The 24,802-nt window shown below is 39.7% G+C and overlaps 1 protein-coding gene across 3 annotated transcripts in view; it reads left to right on the top strand.

Annotated features, from left to right (window-relative positions):
• Positions 1 to 24,802, top strand: part of LSAMP (limbic system associated membrane protein) — a 671,549-nt gene that overhangs the window by 393,585 nt on the left and 253,162 nt on the right. The gene's annotated exons all lie outside the window — the stretch shown is intronic.

The following is a 24,802-nucleotide window of genomic DNA, read 5'->3' as shown; positions in this document are numbered from 1 at the left end:
GTCTTGCCTTATTGCCCCTCATCGTATAACATTGAAATTGTTGGCCTCACTGACACAGTGTCCACCTACCAGAGACCTAGAAGCATAATGCCAGCAAGGAGTTTTTCTGTACAATATCGTGGAAGGAAGCAATTCTTATAATAAATTTATACAGAAAGTATAAATTCTGTATGATTGTTTTCTTAATTTAAAATAAGTACTTATTTGTGAAAGTTAACTCCCCCAAAAGAAAACATTACAACCCAAGGTGTTCAATGGATTAAGAGGGAAATAAAAGCCACATATAACCCTTCTTCTGTTTTCCTTTCAGTTTTCTCTATCCCACCCCTCCCCCCCGCCCTGTCTCCCTCTGCCTCTTGCTCTCCTCTTTGTTTTCTCCTTCTTCTTTCATCATCCTTCTTCTTCCTCTCCTTTCTCTTCATTGCAAGCTCTATACACAGAGGATTTTCTCCACATCATCAACTGTCAGTCAGAGTACCTTGTGAAGCATCCATGGTTGACCTGCTAGCCACAGGCCTGAAGAACTTGGATCACTCACCACCATGTCATGGCAATTCTTCACGCCGTGGATCCTTTCCCTACCACTCTGTTTTCTTCTTTTAAATCCAGCCTTCCTCTCTTTATCTTACATCTTAACACTTCTTGTTTTTCTGTGCTTTGCTCAACATTTAAAGATTAAATGGGTGCAAGGACGCTCCGCAGCAGTTGGTGGTAGGATGACAGCTGTTCCACTGGTGTTTCCCCAGGGAGTAATTTTGCTCCATCAGGAGAGGAAAATTGAATTGCCTCCTTCCCCAGCCCCCTGCACCATTCTAGTGATCAGCACCTGCCAATGCCTCTCGGCTGGCAGCCCTAATATGAATGGCGCCTTCATTAAGTTCCATGCAAACACCCAAACTAGAAGCGATATCCCTGTGACTCTGCTGGCAGCCAGAGCCGGTCAAGAAGCCACTGTTCACAACTCTCTATGAAAAAGAGGCTGGGTTCTTTGCTAAAGACCAGTAGGAAAGAAGACCAGGTTAGTGGCTTTAGTGAGAAATTATCCTTTGAATTTTCTTTTCTTCCTCAAGTAAAGACTATTGAAACTAGAAGGTGATCTTCATTTAAAAAAAAAAAAAAAAAAAAAGATTCCCAAGCAAATTTCAGTCATTCGAAGGGGAGAATGCTGCTGCCTTTCCTAGCAAGTTCCGCCTTTTCAAAGGGAGATTTGTGCTGTAAGAAGCAGCTTTTGGAAGTCATCTCAGGAGAAGATCCTCTTTTTTTGCCTCACTAATCAGCCCTTTTGTGCTGTCTGGGTCCAGTGACGAGTCACATGGAACCTGCAGGAAAGGCTATTTTAAACCCTCGTTTTTCGTGCCAAATGTATAGGAGGCTAAAACCTGACAAGGGAGGTCACCGTCATTCACCTTGCTGCTCCAGGGCTGGCCTTGATGATTCACGGCCCTTAGCTGTGCCAGGTGCCAAAGCTCTTTCATTTTCTTTTCAATTGCACATTCCATACCTCTGGAGGGGAAAATGAGGTTCCCAAATATATCCCTCGCTGCTCGTGCCACCGGCTTTCTGCTGGAGGCAGTCCTAGAAGAAGATTTCATTATATCACCACTTCAAATATTGTGTGCTTCTTTTATTATTATTATTATTATTATTATTATTTGACACTTTCCTGGAATTTCTGATATTGTTGCAAGGAGCCATGCTGGACTTTCGGACTCTAATGTGCCCTGCACTGTGTCCCTCTAAGGCATAATTTATCTTTCACAAAATGTCATTGATCACACTGCTGATACAAATGAATTTTATGGCTGTTAGAAAAAAGACAGCATTTCATGGCAACTCATATTTTGGATCTTTTAAAAAAGAAGTCGTTTAGAAGTAACTGGGAAATATGCCTTTGGCCTGGGGAGAGCATAGTTGACTCCAAACCTTTTATTTTGCTATTAAAACCTTGGCTGGGGAGCATGTTTCAGTGGGTGAATGTGAGCCACAATCTAATGGGCAGTATCTGGCATGGGAAATTCATCCAGTTTCCTGGTGCTTTTCTAGGCTAAACCACCCATTTTTGACCCTGTGACTTAGTGGATGCAATTTTTTTTTCCCTAATTTCCCCAAAACCACATTGAGGCTTCAGAATAAAGGTAAATCTGAGTTACAGGGCTTTGTCAGTCAAGGTCCCTGCAGGAAACAGATGGCACACTCAAATTGGATAACTTCAAAGGAGTTTAGTAGAAGATACTTTTTTAAATATTTGGGCAAGAGGCAGGGGGTAAGGAAATCATAGGGGATAGTGCATTGCCTTGGGGCTGGTAACTCCAGGAAGCTGTTATCACCTCTAGGTCTGAAGAGGGTAATGGGAGGGAACAGTGACTAGAAGCCAGAAAAGGAGAGAGCTGTGTGTGGAGAGCATCTGACAAGAGCTGGGTCTTGTAGTGGGAGGCTGCCGCCAGCCCATACAAACCCTGGTGCGGAGGCCAGGGCAATAACTGCCTAGACCACACTCTGCCCTGTCCTTCAAATCTCTCAGTAATGTTCCTTGCCGATGGACGCCAGTTCCTTAACTAGAAGCCAGGGGCAAGGATGCCATTGACATAACTCATATGGTCAGCCTTCCAGGGCACAGAGCCGGGGGGGGGGAGGGGAATCTGGGAAGAGATGTGTACAAATGGAAGCTATCCAGAAAAAGAATAATCCCTGGGCTGTGTACAACCCTTTCCCTTTTCTTTAAAACAGACTGATTTTCTGTTAAGTAAACTAAATAAGCAAGACCCTTGACTTTTCCTCAAAAAACAAACAAACAAAATCATGTATATAACTTAACTCTACGTTGCTGTCTGTTTTGGTTCAGTGATTATTGCTGATTAAAATATACATGAAATAGAAATATAAAGCGAAAACACTGGCGTTTTTTTATCTAATCTCTGAAGGCTGAATAGTGATGCTAAAAATGTATTGTTATCCATTCAGAATTACTCTTCTCCAGAAAGAAAAATGGTTAACTGACTCATGAAAATAGAAGTTAGGCAATGCATGAAGCACCCAGAGGCTCAAATTCAATCCAAAAAATGGGGGAAAAGGCAGCTTATAAGAAGTTGGCAAAGGTGATTATATCAGAAACCATCCTATCATAACTTCAAATACAACTATTGTACAGTCATAGATCTTAAGACAGAGTTTAAAAGGCAAATACCTTTTTCTGGGAGCAGGTAGAGGAGAGGTGGCAGATGCCACCAACACCTTGCTATAAATTACTGGAATGTTTCAAATACTTTATTTCCCGGCTAATGGTCACTGGGAAGAACGGAACACTTAGGAACCTAGAGAAGATGAACTGCCTACTCCGGGGTCCTGCTGCAGGCTGGCCCTGAATCGAGCTTTACCGTCCATCAATTTTACTAACAGCCACTTAGGTAGCCAAAAACTGCTCCCAAATTACTAACACTGATGCCTTCTGATTCTGTTTGGCAGAAAGCAGAGATAGCAAAGCCTGAACAATCCCATTAAAGCTAGGACAGATGGACACCCCTGGCTTCAGGCTCTAGGAGGGCACCACAAGCCTCCATCACACAAACACTGTATCTATCGCCAATTAATCACCATCTGAGAGTGAACCAAGGAGAGGGTCTGTGCTCAGCAACCTTCCAGAGCATCAGCTCTTGTCCAAGTTAAGCAGTGAACCCCAACCTGGTCATTCCTGCACTGCCCTTCCCCTCATTGATTTCAGCATGCCCTGGTCCTCTTTATTTTCTGTTCCGGGGTCTTCTCTATGTCCTAGTTTATTTTGTCTCCTATCAAATGGAGAAAGGAAGCAGGAAGTTATTACATAGGAAAGGAGAATGGAGTGAAAGGAAAAGCTCTGTTTGAGCTACAGCTCAAACTGTACTACAGCTTCAGCTCTGTGACTTGGATAAGTTGTATAATTTCATTAAACTACAATTCCTAACCTTTGAAATAGGATGGTAATACCTTGTCTAAAATCATATAAAAAGACTCGATAAAGTGTGTGATATATATATATATAATATATAATATATAGTAATATATGATAAGTGTTAAATAATACTTCAATTTGAAGTATTATTAGTATCATTAAGGTAGTATAGAAGAAAAAGTATTAAATAATACTTCAGTTTAAAGTATGGTTAGTATCATTAAGGTAGTATAGAAGAAAAAGAAGCTCATGGGAAAGACTACTGTTACATTTCTATTCCTTTATCTACTCACAGTGAGGTTCTCTGACTCTGTTTATTTTATATTTCTTCTGGTGGACCTAATTCATGGTTCATAGATAAATCACACTAATCTGAGTTATGCTTTTGCAGGTACCTTATGCATTATCTTTTGTTACCCACTTTACTTCATCATTTTCCAGGGTCTTGGATATAATTCACCATAACTTAGTCCTCAGAACTGTACTGTACAAAATATTCCTTCTTTGGTAGACTGGTGACGTTGCCGGACATGGTGTTTGGTGATTCATTCTTTGACATTGTATGTGATGAATGTGCAGGTGGGACCGAGTTTTCCAAGATGGGTACATTTGTCTGCTCTACCAAGGGAAAGAGACCTGGTCATTCAGAAGTCCTATCATTGATACTGTCCTCTAACAATCACTCCATCACCTGCTACCAAGATAGTATATACTGTGGCGAAGTTTACTCATAAATTCATCCGTTTGACAAACATTTATTAATGGCTTACCGTATGCCAAGAACTGTGCCAGATCTTGGAAATTCAAATATGACTAAAAATAATAACATAGCCCTGCCATCAAGATCTAAATATGTTTGGATGCCAAAGAGGTAAGTTAAGAAGGAAGAACAGAAATGCAAACAAACAAACCAACAAAAATATGTGTTTCACAAAATCTGTGGAAATATGAACAAAATCTAAGTAGCACACAGAGAGGGAATGACTCTGGAATATGAGAAAATTTTCACTGAGGTGGGCAAGAATGGAAGGATAAGTCAGAGCTGTTCAGGTAGTCAACGGGAGATAGGAGTCAAAAGAAAGACATGGATTGGCAGTTCAGGAAGTAACAAGGAGCCAGTTTTAAACAGAGTAAGAAGAATCTGAGGAGAGGAAGCTGCAATAATCACTGGACACCAGAATATGATGGGCTTTGAACACCTTGCAAAGGATATTTGACTTTATCTTGTGGTGCTGGGTAAACAAAGATTTGGGGAAGGGAGTGAAATGATGAGAGGCATATTTTATAAAGGATGTCAGGCACAGTGGACAAGATTGAGTCTATATCACTGACAGAAATATTTGCCTTTATGTAAAAGTTTTCTGTTTTGGACTGAGATGCAGTCTTCTCTTTCGCCAGTTTATTTGTAATGCATAACACTGTACTGCTTCTGAAATGGGACCATAATCTTTTAAATGTATTCATTGGGAGAGTAGTCATCAGTATAGACCAGCTCATAGAGGATTTCCTTGAGGCTATCTGATGTTTTTTTTTTTACTTGCTCAACTGCAAAACATGTCCCGAAGGATAGGAACTGCATTTTGGCATGAGTTAAGTATTTGAGAATGGCGGCATAAGAAAGAAAAAAAATAAATAAATTGGGACTTTCTTCTCAGCCCTTTACAGTGGGAGATGATTTGGACAAGTCTGGCTTGACCAGCATTCTGTCACCTGCCGGACTGGTGTATGACTGAGCCCCGGAATCCTCACTACCTGCTAATGTCTGAAATACAAGAAGGGATGAGACTCGGGGAGAGAGAGAAGAAGCATCTACAGTGCTTGTCTTTATTTCATGTGTATTTTGGCTTTCTTCATGTCTGGAGTACCTTTGTCTTGCCCTTGGAAGTTCAGACAACCCTGATAATTTGGGCAAATGCTTGAAAGGATCTGAATATTATGCACAACTTTCACGGCTTTCCAGCCATTACCAATTCTTTTCAGGGTTGCTGCAGCAGAAGTATCTGACATTGCTGGGGTGCTGGCAGACTTTCTCTGTTGTCGTTCCTCCGTCTGCTCCAGGCTCCCAAACCAGGGCCTTTGAGCTCTGCTCCCCATCTAATCTGCGCCTCCCTACCTAACGACATCCACTAATGTGCACTAACAGATGTCTGAGGGAAAATTAGCCGTGGTGTCCAAATCAATTAGACCAGAGTTGCTGTGCAGGAACAATTGCTCTGTAGGCTGTGTGGGCTGTATTTTTTTTTTTTTTTTTTTGCCTGTTTCTTTTTTCCAAAGGTGAAGTCATGTGGCCCAAGCTGAGCTTCCCTGCTCCATATTTTCCACTTCCAGGCAGTCTACCTCAGTGCTTAATGGGTTCTGATTGGACCACCAGATGGAGATGACTCGACCAGGTGCAGGCTCCCAGCAACCAAGTTAAGAACAGGAGGGCTGTATTCGCCCCAAAGGCAATGCAGCCCAGAATAAGAGCCATGTGGGCTTCAAAAATACAGCTTTGGTGTGTGTTTTAAATTCTAAGATAAGTTATGTTAATGGAGTTGCCTTATGCAACTCTTTAGAGAAAGCCTGACAATTATAGGGATAGAGAATGGCTTGAGTAGCAAACACAACTATTTGAGCCCATCAAAAGGGATATCTCTTTCCTGTCTCCTAATGCAAGGGCCAGATCCATCAAGAGCATGAGTAAGTGGAGAAAAAGAGCTCCGATTCTGAAGTTAGGCAGGGCTGGACTCTGACTCTGTAGGCTGTGAGCCTTTGGGAAGCCCTAAACTTGAACCTTGGCTTTTTACTTCTGGCAGTGATGCTGTTTACTTTGCAGCATGGTTAATCTCTGAACCTCAGTTTAATTATGTGTAAAGTGGGTATAATAATAATCTACATCGCAAGAATGATCTGATAATTAAATAAGATATTCTTAGATCAAGGCTTACTATTATATATATGCTTGATAAATGATAGCTATGTCAGCATCCATCTTTCCATTCCAGTTCTCAGAAACACTTATGGAATATTCCATTTGTGAAGAATTTCAACTTCTTGTACTTTTTAAAGAACCTCCTCCCCAAGAACAAGCTTTCCAAACTGTCTGTGGTTTTTCACTTTCTTCTTTTGTTTTATTCTATTATCATATTCTCCCAGGTGTGCCATCTCTTCCCAAACTATGGTCACCAAACCACTCCCACCGCTACCTTCAGTCTCTACTTATTTCCTGCCAGTGTCCTCCTCAGAGACACTCATTGTGATTGTCTCTGTACTTTTGTGTTGTGAAAATAGACACTGGTTCCCAAAATAGAATCAAATCTCATAGTAAAAATTAATAAGGAAGTACTAAAGAGAATGAAGGGAACTGTTTGGAGGCAGTTGTGGAAAGAAGTTCAATTTTCTCTTTTTTATACTATGGGCTCATTTTTGGCGTTTTACCTTGCCTAGGCTAGAAAATTCCTTAGCATAATTAGTAACTGCCTTTATGTGTTCATAATCTTTCTATATTGCATCATTTACTTATGTAGTCCATTTCAAAACTAGCAAATTTTGTAAACTCTCTTCAGACTATGTATATGGCAAGATCCTATATCCAAGAATCTCTGACATTTGCTGCAAAGATTTTTCAGAATTTGGCAGCCTGTCTCTTCCCCTTACCCCCGCCTCTGCTATCTGGGAATGTAATCACCACAAGGCATTTAGTCTTTCAGGGGCAATTTCAACTGTTAGGGGGAGACAGAGAGAAATACAGTGTGAGCCCTGCAGGCTCACCTCCTCTCCTATACACGCAGGTTTTCTTATTACCTTCCCATGCATCTTTCTGGATCTGACCAACCAGGGCTATGAGAACTGAGAGTTCTGATTAGTGAATAACCTCTTGCATCAGGAAGTAGTGGGGTTTGTTTTATCTTTATAAAAATTGCTTGTTTTGTTTTAGTTTGGATTAAGGTTTGTTGGTTTTGTTTTTTTTTTTTTTTTAAGTATAATTACATTTCTACTTTAGGTTACTAGCTATGGCTCAGAAATAGAGACCTGCCAGACTCCCCATCTCAGTCTGTCCCCATTTTGTGCATGAAGCAGTTCCTCATGAACACACAAATATCACACTCAGCTCTGTCAGATCAGCTTCATGGCCACATTTATCAAAATTATCCCAGAGTCCCTTGCAGAGGCGAATATTAATAGGGTTCATTTAAAACCAAGAGTGTTACTAATGCTTTTTTCTATGTGCTAAATGGGAGGAAACAAGAATTACACAAACAACAACAAAAAAAAAGGCAGGGTTGTTAGAATAGTTAATAAGGCGAGGTGAAATCTTTGGGCAAGGGGAAATAACGTTGAGCTTTCAGAAATCTTGATACATCAATTTACATATTATTATTCCCATTGCTTTCCATCCAGAAAGCAGAGCAGCATTTCTGTCAGTACACAACACACTGCCAGGTAATCAGCCCTGAGCATGTCCCCTGAGAACATTCTGTCTGTCCATGTATCTAAAGAATTCTTACTTTGTAATACTGAATTATAAGGAAAATAATGTTGCCTTTGCCTTAAGCTAGTAAAGAAGGATCAGGGAAGAAGAGCAGAGGAGCCTATGAAAGGGTAAGAGGAGAGACATGAGGAATGGGTTATTTCCATTTTCTCTCCAATCAGACAGTGTCATTTGCACCCAGGCCAGGTGCTGTTGGCAGGCCTGCTTCACATAGCAGCAAGCTAACATAGTGGTGTTCCTGGTAAGTTTTGTTGGATAGTGTTTCACACTGTGCTGCTGCTTCAGTTCCCAGGAAGTGCCATTTTGTTGTCTTGTGCTGAGGTGACATCTGCTCTAAGATAGGTAGATAGTGGCATCACTCCTCCCTCAAGCAGAGGAGAGAATCAGAAGCAACCTTTTCATGTCTGTTGGCATTAACTGACTCTAATAATTATGTACATTAGCCTGCCAGAACCATCATGGCTCACGTTCTACATGGAAGAAAGTAAATAGGGTGCTAGAAACACCTAAACTAGAAGGTCTTTAATTAATTAATTAATTAATTAATTAGTTCTTAAAAAGGATACAGTATCTAGAGATAAATGTTTAAAAGTAATGGTAATGGACTAAACCGTCCTTTATCACTTATTAATTAACTGGAGCAACATTCCAAGGAATGAAATTAATATGCTTTTTGGAGCTGCTTAAGAACCTGATTCCATAGTCAATTTTACTCTCTCAGACTAGAGACAGAAGAGTAGTTTATTTCAGGTCCAAATTCTCTATTGTGGAAACTGCGATTGTGAGAAAAATGGGTCATGCCATCTATATTTACCAGTAACCTGGTAGATCTTTGTCCTTCCGTAGTCTATCCAACACACCCTCTAGAGCAGCGATTCCCAAGCAGGGGTGGTATTTACCCCCTAGGGATATTTAGTAATATCTGAAGATATTTTTGGTTGTTGCAACTTGCCGAAGGATGGGGGAAGGAAGAGCTACTAGTATCTGCTGGAGAGTGACCAAAGCTGTTGCTTAGTGTTCTCTCTCTCTCTCTCTCTCTCTCTATATATATATATATATATATATATATGACAATTTCTCTTTATATATAAAGAGAGAGAGAGAGGGAGGACAGTTCCCACAAAAGGTTTATCCAGCCCATAATGTGAGTAGTGCCAAGGTTGAGAAGCCCTGCACTAGAAAGATGTAGAGAAAGGTACAAAGTTTCCAAACAGATCAGGGATAGACTGACAAAAAAGACATTGAATCATTACTATTCTGTTGCTTCTAGCAGGAGAACATAGCTATTTCTACAACTCTAACCGAAGGTTTCTCTTTCTTCTATAAGATTATCCTTTGGTACGAAACATGCATCTCTGAGAGACACACAGACAGAGTGGATGAGAAAAAAAGAGAACATATTGTCAGGTTAATTGACTCAGAATTATTAACAGACTGACAGATATAGACAGATATAGAGAATATGGAGTAGGGGTTAAGAGTACACAGTCTTAAAATAAATAGAAATTAGCAGACCTCGGAATCTAAGCCAGGCTAACTATGTAACACAGTTTCCTCATCTATAATATGGAACTACTAATGGTGCTTTTGTCCTAGAAGGGGAAAGATGATTCATTGAATTAATGTGTGTAAAATACTTAGCAAGTAATTGATAAATGTTACATAATCTTACCATATCCCTTAACATTTTCTCATAGTGAGAACATAACTATAGGTAATCCTAGTGAGACCTGAAACCATAAAAATCCTAGAAGAAAACATAGGCAGTAATTTCTCTGAGATCACCCATAGCAACATTTTTCCAGCTGTTCCCTAAGGCAAGAGAAACAAAAGCAAAACCAAACTATTGGGACTACATCAAAATTAAAAACTTTGCACAGCAAAGGAAATCATCAAGAAAACAAAAAAGACAACCTACTGACTGGGGAGAAGATATTTGCAAATGATATATTCGATAAGTGATTAATATTCAAAATAACTACAGAATTTGTACAACAACAACAACAAAAAAATCTGATTTAAAAAATAGGCAGAGGACTTAAATAGACATTTTTCTAAAGAAGACATACAGATGGCCAATGGACACATGAAAAGGTGTTCAGCATCACTAATCATCAGGGAAATGCAAATCAATCCATAGTAAGATATCATCTTAAACCTGTTAGAATGACTAAAATCAAGAAGACAAGAAACAACCAGTATTGGCAAGGATGTAAAGAAAAAGGACCCTTGTGCACTGTTGGTGGGGATGTAAATTAGCACAGCAACTATGGAAAACAGTATGGAAGTTCCTCAAAAACTTAAAAAACAGAAATACCATATGATCCAATAATTCCACTGGGGGGGATTTATCTAGGGAAAACATGAACTCAAAAGGACATATGCACCTCCGTGCTTATTGCAGCATTAATCAAGATAACTGAGACATGAAATTAACCTGTGTCTATCAATGGACAAATGGATCAGGAAATCATACACACACACACACACACACACACACACACACACACACACACACACACACAGGAATATTACACAGCCATAAAAAGGATGAGATTGTGCCATTTGAGACAATGTGGATGAATCTAGAGGGTATTGTACCTGGGAAAATAAGTCAAATGAGAAAAAACAAATAACGTATGATTCAACTCATAAATGGACTCTTTAAAAATGAATAAACAAACAAAAAGCAGACTCAGAACTCTAAATACAGAGAATAAACTGATGGTTGCCAGAGGGGAGGAAAGTAGGATTTGGGCAAATGGGTGAAGGAGAGAGGGATCAAAAAAGTAGGTGATCCTAAACTTGAGTCACACATGCTTCAGAATGGTAGACAAACTTTTCAGGCAGTGAAGATCCTGTTCATCCTCAAACATTGTTCATAAACTTAATATACAATTAACTTCAATCAGTCTAAGTAAATTGTGTACATATGCATATATGTTGCTTTACTGTAGCAGCCTGTTAGAGGTCTATGGCAAGGAAAAGCAAATCATATAGCTCAAGTATAAATTAATGCTCCAAGTGTATTCAAATACAATAACCATAGAGAAAATGTTCCTATATTCAAGAAGTTTTCAAGACAGGTTGTATATAGGGGTGCCTGGGTGGCTCAGTCAATTAAACATCGGCCCTTGGCTCAGGTCATGATCCCAGCCAGGGTCCTGGGATCAAGTCCGACATCAGGCTCGCTGCTCAGTGGAGAGCCTGCTTCTCGCTCTCCTTCCACCATTTCCTCCCCCCACCTCGACTCATGCTCTCTCTCACACTTGTTTCCTATCTCAAATGAATAAATTAAATCTTTAAAAAAAAAAAAAACAGGTTATATACAGGATGATGCATTCTATTTGGAAGTCAAGGTTTACTTTTGTCGTAGTCAAAGCGTATGCATGACTTTGCTTCCTTCTTGCTGAATTAAAATGAAATGATATCTCGGGAGCTGTATGTATTGAGATAGGAGAGGTTTTTTGTTGGTCTCAAGCATTAACTTCTACTGCCATTTCTACTGCTTCATTCTTTGTGGCACACACCACAGCCTGATGAATGCCATTTGAAAAGTGAAAATATCAAGTTTTATCCCATCTTCTTCCACTGTACAAATAAGCAGAAGAGGACCCATTCTAGGGGACACTCAAAAGGGGGACACTCACTTGCAAACCAACTGAATTTTGAATAGGAATTAATTATACTCACTTGCCTAAACTCAGAGGCTTCAGTTTCACAAAAAGGGAGAGATAATTTCACGAAAGGGAGAGAGAGGTGTTCCATTGATTTTTAGCTAAACTTAGGGCAAACATTTTTGACACATTGATGTTTATTACTAAACAACAGTGCAATTAAAAAAATCACTGTTATACACTCTGCTTTTGACTGTGCTTTTTAGGGCCAGTTTACCACTTTGTTGACTAGAAAAGGCCTTAAAAACCATGTGACCCTCCGGGCACCTGAGTAGCTCTGTAGGTTGAGCATCTGACTGGAATTCTGCTTAGACGGTGATCTCAGGGTCGTGAGATCAAGCCTCACCTCCAGCTCTACGCCCAGCACTGAGTATGCTTGAGATTCTATTTTCTGTCCCTACCCCTCCCCCTGCTCGTGCACGTGCTCTCTCTCTCTCTCTTTAAAATACATACATACTTACCTAAAATATTAAAAAACTGTATAGAAGTTTCTCAAATAATTAAAAATAGAACTTTAATCTCTTTTGCTGTGAACTGAATAGGACAGTGCTAGAAACTGAATAAATTCATTGAAATGGTAAAAACAAAATACCATGTGACCTATTTCACTCCAGACACTTCAGAGTCCCTAAAATAAAATCTCTTGGAAGATCCCACTATGATCTTTTCCATCTGCACCAAAGGTGTTCAAACAAATATTATGGTTATGATTATTAACTGATTTGAGCACCCTCATGGCCTTTTGAGGAATGGCTCAAATAGTTAATAGTGATAGAAACACAGGTGAAGAACCAATCAAACGATAAGAATGGTAGATACAAAAATAAACAAGTGTTGGCATGTATGTCATGTACATTTCAAGGTTATGTGTGCATTTCCGTATTGGGGAAATGAATAGATGGCTTTTTGTCCAGATGAGCTCTACCCAGAAAGCAGTCATTTCTCCTTGCTTATCTGAAGCAGGGAGTTGGAAGACAGATTGCTCTCATCAGCCTCTCTTCTGAATTCTTTTCCTCTGATCTGCATCTCTTAAGTTCCATCCTGGCAGTGGGGAAAAGGCTTTGAATTCTCTGCTATCTGTAGAAATGCTAGAGTGAGGTCAGAATCACAGTGCTCTGCCAGAGATCCCCTCCCCTCAGTTTGGGTTTCCAAAGGTAAGATAAAACCATCCACACCCCACACCCGACACATATTTGCTTTCTCTTCAGGCATGGTGTTCTCTGTGTGAGCTTCAGCGTTTTCCGTTGCCTCTTTTAAAATTCCACTCCCAGTAAGCAGAGAAGGGGACCAGGACATTTTTTTTTTTTCCCCAGAAAGAAACAGGGTAAAGAGTTGCTGTTATCTGGAACTGAGGGATTCAAGATGAGGCAGAGCTTTGGTGATGTACATTGAGGGCAAAAGGGAGGACTTTGAAAGGTGAACCTTACAGAGACAAGCTGGTCATTGAAAACTAAGTTGCCAACTTGCCTCCAGTGAACAAATGCACCTGCCATTTGTACTGCAGCCAATTTGCTGTTTCTACTTTTATCTCCCTCATGCAGCAGGCTCCAAACTCTCAAAGGTTTTCTTGTGCCTCTTTTTGTGAGGCCCAAACCAGCAGGACTGTTAGATAGAGGCTTCTGTGTATGCATTTTATTCCCACCTTCTCTCCTACTCATTGCGTTAAAATAAATTGAGACAGTAATATTCATAAAAGAAGTAAAGTTCTAAGGAACAACAGCTCTTCCTCCAAACCCTAATGCTACTGGAAACTCTCCAGCTTTTCAGGATGGTGCATGGCATCTACATAAAATGCAAGCCCTGGAACCTAGCCACCAAGGGAGAGATGCTCTGTGCTGTGAACACATTGCGGAGACGTGAAGTAATGCTTTTAATCCCACTCTCCAATAGTGAATAACAGCTTCTGGAGAAAGACCTCCTTTGAAGGATGAAATTCCACAAGCAAGGTCTCAGCCTCAAAGCATTTTTTTTCCATGTCCCAAAATGTTTGATAATGAATGATCATCAGATGACTATTTTAAATTACCTAAGCAGGAGGGAGAAACACCATCTTCCCATATAAAACATTCAGAATGACAAATGTAGGTTTGCTTATTTGAAAACATCCAGTTCAATTATTTCCAAAAGGATTTAATTATTTCAACATGTATTGTCGAGCTTTCACAATAGCTTACATTGCTCAGCCCCAAAAGATGCTTCCAATTACAGACTTCTAATTCTCCATGACAGCTTCTCTGAATACACCTCTATACATTTAAATATAGGCCATTTCAAACCCTGGCAGGAAAGAAGGACAGACCTTGGAAATGCGTCAAATTAATGTTTTTTTTCTCCCTTCTCTCATGAAAACCTATGTGAAATATTCTAATGTTGCCTTAAGGTTGGGCATTTAAATAGCATAAAAGAAAAATTATTCAATTATGGTTTTTCAATCTGTAACTCTAACCCAACGTAAGGGAAGATCTCAGTGAGTAGTCTTAGGATATAGAAACAATGATAAGCATGAGGGTAAAATTTCTGTTCTGGGGCCCTGCCCTCCCTTGCCTTTCTGACTTGTGCTTCCATATCTTACTTTAGATCAACCAAATGAATTGCCTTCCATTAAAAGTAACAATGCTGCTGAGCAACTGTGGTATACATTTCAGAAGGAGAACTGGGCTTCAACACATCTGAGAGCAAAGACATTAGAAATAGAAAGCACTGAGTGTTATCACACTATTGGAGAGACAAATATTATATAGATGTCTTAGTCTATTCAGAAAAATCACAGGTTAAAGTAGATAGAAGTTGCTGGTCATTGTAACCTCCCAAAAGTGTATTTCCAGAGAGTAGTCTTCTGTTTTCCATTGACTGATTCATTCATTCATTTGTTCATTCTTTTATTCATTCATTCATTCATTCCCTCTTGTGTTCCAAAAAGTATCTTAAAACCACTGTCCCCAGTATCGCTGTCAGGTGCCACTAACATGTTCCAAGATCAACAAGAGTTATTATAAGCACATACTACATATTACAGACATCCAGTTAAATATTTTGTATGCATTTACTTATCTTGCTTAATATCTTGTTTAATATGTTAATTATCTTGTTTATACATTAATTATCTTATCTAATACCTGACAATCCTATGAGATAGGTTAAGTGTCTCATTCTGCAGATGAGAAAACTGAGTCAAAGTTTTCACCAAGATTTAACAGCTAGTACACTGAGGAACTGGTATTGGAACCTTGCCTGAGTTCAGAACCCAATGCCCAGCCACAAAGTTATACTCTGTAAATATATATTAAAAAGAGAGGGTTCTTACCCTTATATATCTTCAGACATTTCTGAGTTATTCCTTTCACTAGAGCATTTATCACACTACACTTTTGGCTTTTGACCCTTGACCTTTATAATCAGGGGTATCCAGCAAAACATTAGCTATCGGACCGTGTTGCCCAACTCAAGGGGGAGCCCTCCAGATTGACTTCCAAAGCTGACTTCTCAAGAGAATAAGCTTAAACCACTGAGGTTGGTCAAATCTTTTTATGTAAGACATTGTTGACCTTTATACAAACTATAAAGATAAATCCCTAAGTCCCTAGTTAGTATTACAACATGTGCTGGACCAAGTATAATCATGAGGTCATTGGATGTAATATAGAGCTCCACATGAAAATCAGTCATGTTACCATACAATCCTGAGTCAATTTGATCTTCCTTTTTTGCTTTCTGGAAAAAAAATAAATAAATAAAGGAAAATATCTTTTTTTTTTTTTTAGATTTTTTTTTTTAGTTTTTTTTTTTTTTAGTTTTTTATTTTTTCAGCATAACAGTATTCATTATTTTTGCACCACACCCAGTGCTCCATGCAATCCGTGCCCTCTACAATACCCACCACCTGGTGCCCCCAACCTCCCACCCCCCACCCCTTCAAAATTCTCAGATCATTTTTCAGAGTCCATAGTCTCTCATGGTTCACCTCCCCTTCCAATTTCCCTCAACTCCCTTCTCCTCTCCATCTCCCCTTGTCCTCCATGCTATTTGTTATGCTCCACAAATAAGTGAAACCATATGATAATTGACTCTCTCTGCTTGACTTATTTCACTCAGCATAATCTCTTCCAGTCCTGTCCATGTTGCTACAAAACTTGGGTATTCATCCTTTCTTTTTTCTTTTTTTTTTTTTTTTTTACAGCTTTATAAACATATATTTTTATCCCCAGGGGTACAGGTCTGCGAATCGCCAGGTTTACACACTTCACAGCACTCACCATAGCACATACCCTCCCCAATATCCATAACCCCACCCCCCTCTCCCAACCCCCTCCCCCCATCAACCCTCAGTTTGTTTTGTGAGATTAAGAGTCACTTATGGTTTGTCTCCCTCCCAATCCCATCTTGTTTCATTTACTCTTCTCCTACCCCCTCAACCCCCCATGTTGCATCTCCTCTCCCTCATATCAGGGAGATCATATGACAGTTGTCTTTCTCCAATTGACTTATTTCACTAAGCATGATACCCTCTAGTTCCATCCACGTCGTCACAAATGGCAAGATTTCATTTCTTTTGATGGCTGCATAGTATTCCATTGTGTATATATACCACATCTTCTTTATCCATTCGTCTGTTGATGGACATCTAGGTTCTTTCCATAGTTTGGCTATTGTAGACATTGCTGCTATAAACATTCGGGTGCACGTGCCCCTTCGGATCACTACGTTTGTATCTTTAGGGTAAATACCCAGCAGTGCAATTGCTGGGTCATAGGGTAGTTCTATTTTCAACATTTTGAGGAACCTCCATGCTGTTTTCCAGAGTGGTTGCACCAGCTTGCATTCCCACCAACAGTGTAGGAGGGTTCCCCTTTCTCCGCATCCTCGCCAGCATCTGTCATTTCCTGACTTGTTAATTTTAGCCATTCTGACTGGTGTGAGGTGATATCTCATGGTGGTTTTGATTTGTATTTCCCTGATGCCGAGTGATATGGAGCACTTTTTCATGTGTCTGTTGGCCATCTGGATGTCTTCTTTGCAGAAATGTCTGTTCATGTCCTCTGCCCATTTCTTGATTGGATTCTTTGTTCTTTGGGTGTTGAGTTTGCTAAGTTCTTTATACATTTTGGACACTAGCCCTTTATCTGATATGTCATTTGCAAATATCTTCTCCCATTCTGTCAGTTGTCTTTTGGTTTTGTTCACTGTTTCCTTTGCTGTGCAAAAGCTTTTGATCTTGATAAAATCCCAATAGTTCATTTTTGCCCTTGCTTCCCTTGCCTTTGGTGATGTTCCTAGGAAGATGTTGCTGCGGCTGACGTCGAAGAGGTTGCTGCCTGTGTTCTCCTCAAGGATTTTGATGGATTCCTTTCTCACATTGAGATCCTTCATCCATTTTGAGTCTATTTTCGTGTGTGGTGTAAGGAAATGATCCAATTTCATTTTTCTGCATGTGGCTGTCCAATTTTCCCAACACCATTTATTGAAGAGGCTGTCTTTTTTGATAAAGGAAAATATCTTAAGCATATATACCCACTACACTTCCCTAAATGATTTAGTTAGTCCTTACATTTATCCTGGAATCTATTATTTTTAGGGATGAATACACTGAAGTATACAGAGATTTTTGTGGTCTGAAGGAGCTCTATTGGGAGTGAGAGGAAGTATGGGTCTCAAAATCTAGGTCCCCTTGAAGCCTTCTATTTAGTGAATGGGGCTGCTTTTAGATAACTCTGTTTACTTATGTGGGTCAGATCTTATTTTCAATTTAGAGTCACACATTTTTTTGGTATGTTCTTCTCACTATTATCCTGAAATTCTCCCTGGTTGGCCTTAAAAATAACTCATGTACTAGAAATATATTCAGTGAAATTCCTTTATGTTTTTCTTATGAAGGAATTCTTGTGTAATAATGAGGCCTGCAGAATACCAAATATAGAACCCTTTCACTATGGGAAAGCTAAGGACAGACTCCACCCTTGTTAGAAACCTTATTTGTTCTGATAAAGAAAGTATGATTTTGTATTTAAGTAAGGGAATAATACAGAGGTCTCTGAGGCTTTGCACTGATTATGTAACATAGTTTCCTTAAATATATACTGAGGTATTGTCCTCCTCCTCTAGCTAGGGGGAGGGGGAAAAAAACCTGCAGGTATAAAAAATACCAAAACAGAGAGAAAGCCAAAAATATAACCTAAGACTCATGTATTTCCAGGCAGCTGTGCTATTTACTAGCAAGCATATGCAAATGGAGGGAAATTTGGTTATAGTACCTGGAGTACAAAATAAGCATTTTTCGTACAATATTTCCTCAGGTAATTTCTAGAAACATCTTATACTGTTTCATTATCTCTGTAGTTGTGAATAGAGGTTGTGACTCCCTTGATGGGAAATGCCATTTTGCTAATTCAAATAATATTCCTTTGCACTGTATTTGCTTAAATTTTATAGAGCATTTGCTTTTCACACTGTGAATCTTATATAAGATTATAAAATTCAAACTTGAGAATGCCCAATTCCTAGGATATATGACTTATAGGTCAGGGGTCTGGAAGCAGGAGTGTGCCGCTTCTTAACACCAAAGGCTTATAAGCAGAAGTAGATGTGCAGGTAGGAAAGATCTGATAGGTGGCAAAGACAAAGCAAGGTCCAGAATTAGACAGACCTCCCTCTCTGACTGCACTATGGCTTCCATACCACAAAACAAAGGAGAGATTCCTACATGGTCTTAAAGAGGGTCAGTATGCGTCAGGAGGCTACAACTGGCCAGAAAATAAGAAAGAAATGGATGAGTAGGGCTGAAAGACATGAAGATTCATCATTTAGTCATTAACCATGACTAATCTAGGTCTTACTGGATGGAGGGAAGAGGATTTTCATTCAACAGTCATGATTCACAAAATATGAAAAGACCTTGAGAGAGCATCAGATCATTTCCAACTTTAGGCCAGTTTGCTTCTAAATAAAGGTTGTATAGTTTGCTCTTCTTAATGATGTTCTGATCAGAGTACTTCATGCCCCAGGAGGTATTGCTGAACTCTTTTGCTTATTTCTTACTGAGGAAGCCCAGTTCAGGTCAGGCAGCCCCGTGCTACATAGCAGCTGTGCTATCCAGACACATGGCCCCATAGTTACCATCACAAGATGGGAAAGGGCTGGAGCGACCTGATGACAGTTTTTAGGGCCAGGCCTAGGTGTAGCTTACCTCACTTTCCTCAACATTTTATTGGCTCACACCCAGCTTTATGGTTTCAAATTAACCACAGCAGGTTGGAAAATGTAGAGAAGCCCAGATACTTGGTGAGCATAGTAGGCCCCTCCACCACCTCCAAAATATTACCAGACAATGATTGGGGAGTACCATTCGGGAGATCTTTGAACACTACGCACCCAGGAGCACCCGCATCCATCCCTCCAGGAGGCGGGTACGCTGAAGGTTGGACTTCTCATGATGCCCTTACGGCGTGCAAACACCACCAGTGTCAGACATGTCTGGGCAGGCAGCTCGTACAGAAGCCAAGGATTAAATGCTAATGTGTTTGTCTTTTAGTTTTGCATTATGACATAGAGAATGCGTGGCATTTCAAATATTTTAATAAGGAATGTTAAATAGGAAAGGAAAATCTGCACCGGGACATAGACATGTCCATGTAAAGTAGGTCTTCATTTCGCCACTGCCTTTTCCTTCCTTTGACTTAATTGATACCATTTTAACAAAGCAGTTTGAAGTTCCCTTCATTCCAGTAGACGTGAAATGTTCCTGTTACCCTCATTAGGATCTATAAACTAAGGTGTAGTTTGAGTTGAACCGTTTAGTGTCTGATTGAATAAGAAAGAAAGGTTATAAAGTTTTTAATGTGTGAATGCCAGATTCAGGTGTCAGAAATAGAGTATATAACCATTACACCCGTGAATGTCCTAGTCCCTAATGATGCTATCAACTACCAGCATAGCAGATTTCTGTTTGGTTGATAATTTTTCTTTTTTACAGTGTTTTAAGACATTTCTAAAAACATTTGTAATAATTTACTCTACTTTGTAATTAGATTTAGTGATTAGAATCTTGCTCACTTACATAGCTGTTTTCCTTTAAATGAATGGCACCAGCTGGCTTATAGCTGAAACCTGATCTGACTCTCAAAACTAGCAGAGGGGCCGGCATAAGGCAGAGCCTGACGTGTTCTGGAGTTTCACGGAAAGTTAACAGAGGGAGATGTTTTAAGTTCTTTTATATATTCCTTATTTTTTTTTATATTTCTAACAACATGTATATATATACATACATATATACATACATATATATATGTATATGATATGCATATGTGAAATATATTGGAAATTTTCTTTTAAACGTAAACTTTAGCTACTCTGGGCATACATTCAACTTACCAGGACATGGAAAGCGGCCGACATTACCTTCTCTCACAGCTTCTAATCACTAGAGGAAAGAAGCTAAAAATTTGCAGTTTGGACTTAAGCTGCTTGGGCTATTTAACCATCAAGAGAAATGTGATGGCTGTATAATTAGTGGAAGAAAGCATTATCAAAAGGCTAAGAGAGAAGAGAGATCACACATGGCTCTGAGTATTGTTTCCATGTAATTTTACACACAACATTGAAGATTCAGTTAAGTTATTCATTCCCTCCTTTTACTGTTAGTGAGAAGCCACGTCCCCAGGCGCTGTGTTTTCAGGCCTGTGTGACAGGTCTGAGTGAGTCTGACTCACAGAAGTCAGAGCTCCTCCATGGCCAGTCTCCCAGGTTCAAATCATTTGCCAAGTGAAGCTAAGTGAGTTGCCCAACCCAGAGGGAAGACAGAGTAATAGAGAGTGCACTTGCCCTTTCCCCATGGATTAAGAAAAAGGAGCACTGTGGACTGAGAATCAAGAATACTTCTGGTGACCAGCAGGCCTGGGTCTCAATCCATCTGGAGCTGTTTGGAACCAATAAAAACCCAAGAATCCCACTCATGGCTACAGCAGGAGTCTCTCCCCTGGGTGCTCTCTGGCTTCAGCTGCCTTCAGACAGTTGACTGGTGGTGGACAACAGGACTGAGCAGACCAGTGGTCATCCAATCACGCAACCACTGTGACCCCCCACATACTAATTTCTGCTCCACAGCCTGCCTCTTGTGCTTGCGAAGGACATAGGTGAAGAACAGGCTAGGAGTGCTACTGACTTTCCCCTCCAGTGCTCACATTTTCCACAGAGTCTATACGAAACTCAAATGAATTTCCAGTGTTTTCTGGCCTAGGCCCTGTGGATAAGCAGCTAGCCCTGCTGGCCCCCTGGGGCGCTACAAAATTCCCAGTTGATGCTGAGCCAAACCCCTCACTGACATGCGGCTGATTCACACATGTTCTCAGTCATGTGTACATTATTTTATCCCCCAGACTTGCGCTGTTTCCCCAGCATTTCTTCTTGATATGAACCCAGAGTTGAACTTGTAGTTTAAACCACGCCAGGTTGGCAGACGGGGACAGCGGACACATTGCGAGAGGGAGACAGACACAGTCCCAGAGGGCCCCACGGCCTCCGGAGTCCCTGGCCTGAGTGCTCGGGCCTCACAGCATGTTCCCCGGAGACTGCTCTTGGCCAGAATCGATCTGCTCTCCTAAACACAGGTGTTGTGCATGTTTATGTGTGAGACTGGGAGCCAGGTGGAGGATTTTCATAGCCAGTGTTTATTTCCTTAGGACACGGAAGTTTGAATAAAACATCATGGCAGGGTGCAGAAGCAAGAGAAGAGAAATCTTTGACATTTTCCTCCGTAACATGCCCAGGGCTCTGAACAAACAGTGGGGACCCGAGGCACCTCCATGTCTAACTTCACATTTAACTCAAGATTAATGAGACTAGCCCCCTTTGGGATTCATTTGTGGAAGCAGGGACAGAACATTTCTTCTTTTCACCACCACCTGCCCCCTCTTGAGTTTTAAGAGGAGGGAGAGTAAAGACAAACCCGTTTACATTGGCCAAACCGAGGGAGAGGAAATGTGATAAAGGCAGTAAGTAAGGCCTCTGAGGATGTCTCTAGTTTCCACTGCAAAATTGTTCAAGATTTTCAAATGACAGATAAGAATGTTATCAGCATTATTTTTAAGAATACCTCAAATCCAGAAAGCCAAATTCTCAACCATGTCATATTAATTGAACAAAAAAGTTGAACTGAATAATGTAGAGAAAACAGATTTAAGTAAACGAAACTTCCTGGGCCTCTACACAACCAGTGGCGTTTTCATCACTGTACTAAACACAAGTACCCACCTACCCAGATTTTCCTATCTCTAGTTGTGTCTTGGTTAAGTTTGCAGCTCTTTAATTCAATCAACATGGTATCATCTCACATCCTAACAGTAGATATCTAGTCTAGAAATACCAAGTTCTTCCTAGATCTTCTCAACACAATCAGACGAGCTGGTTATGAACTTTGTACTTTTACTTTCTAGCTTCATGACCTTGGCCACGGGAATGAAACTCACTGAGCTTCAGTTATTCAGCCAATATATAGGTGAGAGATGGCAATAATAAAACTTGCCCAAGCCATCACACTGCGATAGGGTATAGATCACATAAGGCAAGATACCTATCAGCATTTCATAAATCATATAATGTTATACTACCTCCAGATATTGCTATTATTAATTATCTTTATTATTTTTATTATTTCTCCTTTCTGCTTCCTTAAGTCTTTTTTCATTGTTTAATGTTCCTTTGTCCCTCTAACAGGGACGAGGAAAGACAAAATGGAGATCTAACTCATATTCATCAACTCCAGGATTTGTTTCTTATATTTCCTTCCTCCCACAAATGCTGCATACCTACTTACCTCTATGGAATTTTCTAAGCCTACTTAGAATGGCAAAAAGTATGCTTTTTCTCCTTAGTTATATTTAACATTTGCAATAATTACTGTATTTTCTACCATTATATATAATTTTTGAAAAATTATAATTGGCATGAATGTATTAATTAATTCGCGGTGGTGACTCCGCTTAGAAGGAAATAATGTGAGTACTCCACATTCAGTTCATAATGGTTCATAGTAAGCTTTGCTCAAGGACAATGTAAAAAAAGAAATTCTAAAAACCTGTCAATCCTATTCTTTGTCTAGATTTTCTATCTTCTGGGCCTTTGAGCAGAGGCAGGAAACAACTTTTATTATTTTCATTGTATTCAAGGCATGCTTTAGTTCACCCTGGTTGGTTTCTATTAGAATCTACCTCCTTCCCTACACACAAAGAACACTATATGCCTTAAGCAACTAAAAAAAATAGAATTTAGGATAGTAATATGGGCATGAAATGTTTAAGTTTAAGGGATTCTTATAAGCACCATAGTGATTTCTACATATATCTGATTGCCAAAATGGAATGAAGAAACAAGATGAACAGAAAATCATTTAAAAAAATGTTAGAGTAAGTGTTCTTTTTATTTTTGTGGTAATCTTTTGTTAAAACCATAAAAAGTATAATGAAAACACAATGGTTCAGAATCTGTGGGACACAACAAAGGCAGTCCTGAGAGGAAAATATATAGCGGTACAAGCCTTTCTCAAGAAACAAGAAAGGTCTCAGGTACACAAACTAACCCTACACCTAAAGGAGCTGGAGAAAGAACAAGAAAGAAACCCTAAACCCAGCAGGAGAAGAGAAATCATAAAGATGAGAGCAGAAATCAATGAAATAGAAACCAAAAAAACAATAGAACAAATCAACGAAACTAGGAGCTGGTTCTTTGAAAGAATTAATAAGATTGATAAACCCCTGGCCAGACTTATCAAAAAGAAAAGAGAAAGGACCCAAATAAATAAAATCATGAATGAAAGAGGAGAGATCACAACGAACACCAAAGAAATACAGACAATTATAAGAACATACTATGAGCAACTCTACGCCAACAAATTTGACAATCTGGAAGAAATGGATGCATTCCTAGAGACATATAAACTACCACAACTGAACCAGGAAGAAATAGAAAGCCTCAACAGACCCATAAGCAGTAAGGAGATTGAAACAGTCATCAAAAATCTCCAAACAAACAAAAGCCCAGGGCCAGATGGCTTCCCGGGGGAATTCTACCAAACATTTAAAGAAGAACTAATTCCTATTCTCCTGAAACTGTTCCAAAAAATAGAAATGGAAGGAAAACTTCCAAACTCATTTTATGAGGCCAGCATCACCTTGATCCCCAAACCAGACAAGGACCCCATCAAAAAAGAGAACTACAGACCAATATCCTTGATGAACACAGATGCAAAAATTCTCGCCAAAATACTAGCCAATAGGATTCAACAGTACATTAAAAGGATTATTCACCACAACCAAGTGGGATTTATTCCAGGGCTGCAAGGTTGGTTCAACATCCGCAAATCAATCAATGTGATACAACACATTAATAAAAGAAAGAACAAGAACCATATGATACTCTCCATAGATGCTGAAAAAGCATTTGACAAAGTACAGCATCCCTTCCTGATCAAAACTCTTCAAAGTGTAGGGATAGAGGGCACATACCTCAATATTATCAAAGCCATCTATGAAAAACCCACCGCAAATATTCTCAATGGAGAAAAACTGAAAGCTTTTCTGCTAAGGTCAGGAACACGGCAGGGATGTCCGTTATCACCACTGCTATCCAACATAGTACTAGAAGTCCTAGCCTCAGCAATCAGACAACAAAAGGAAATTAAAGGCATCCAAATCGGCAAAGAAGAAGTCAAACTATCACTCTTCGCAGATGATATGATACTAT

The sequence above is a fragment of the Lutra lutra genome, chromosome 1 (genome assembly GCF_902655055.1).
Source record: "Lutra lutra chromosome 1, mLutLut1.2, whole genome shotgun sequence".
NCBI lineage: Eukaryota > Metazoa > Chordata > Mammalia > Carnivora > Mustelidae > Lutra > Lutra lutra.
The sequence above is the reverse complement of the archived record's forward strand: the minus strand, read 5'-3'. Positions and strand labels throughout refer to the sequence as shown.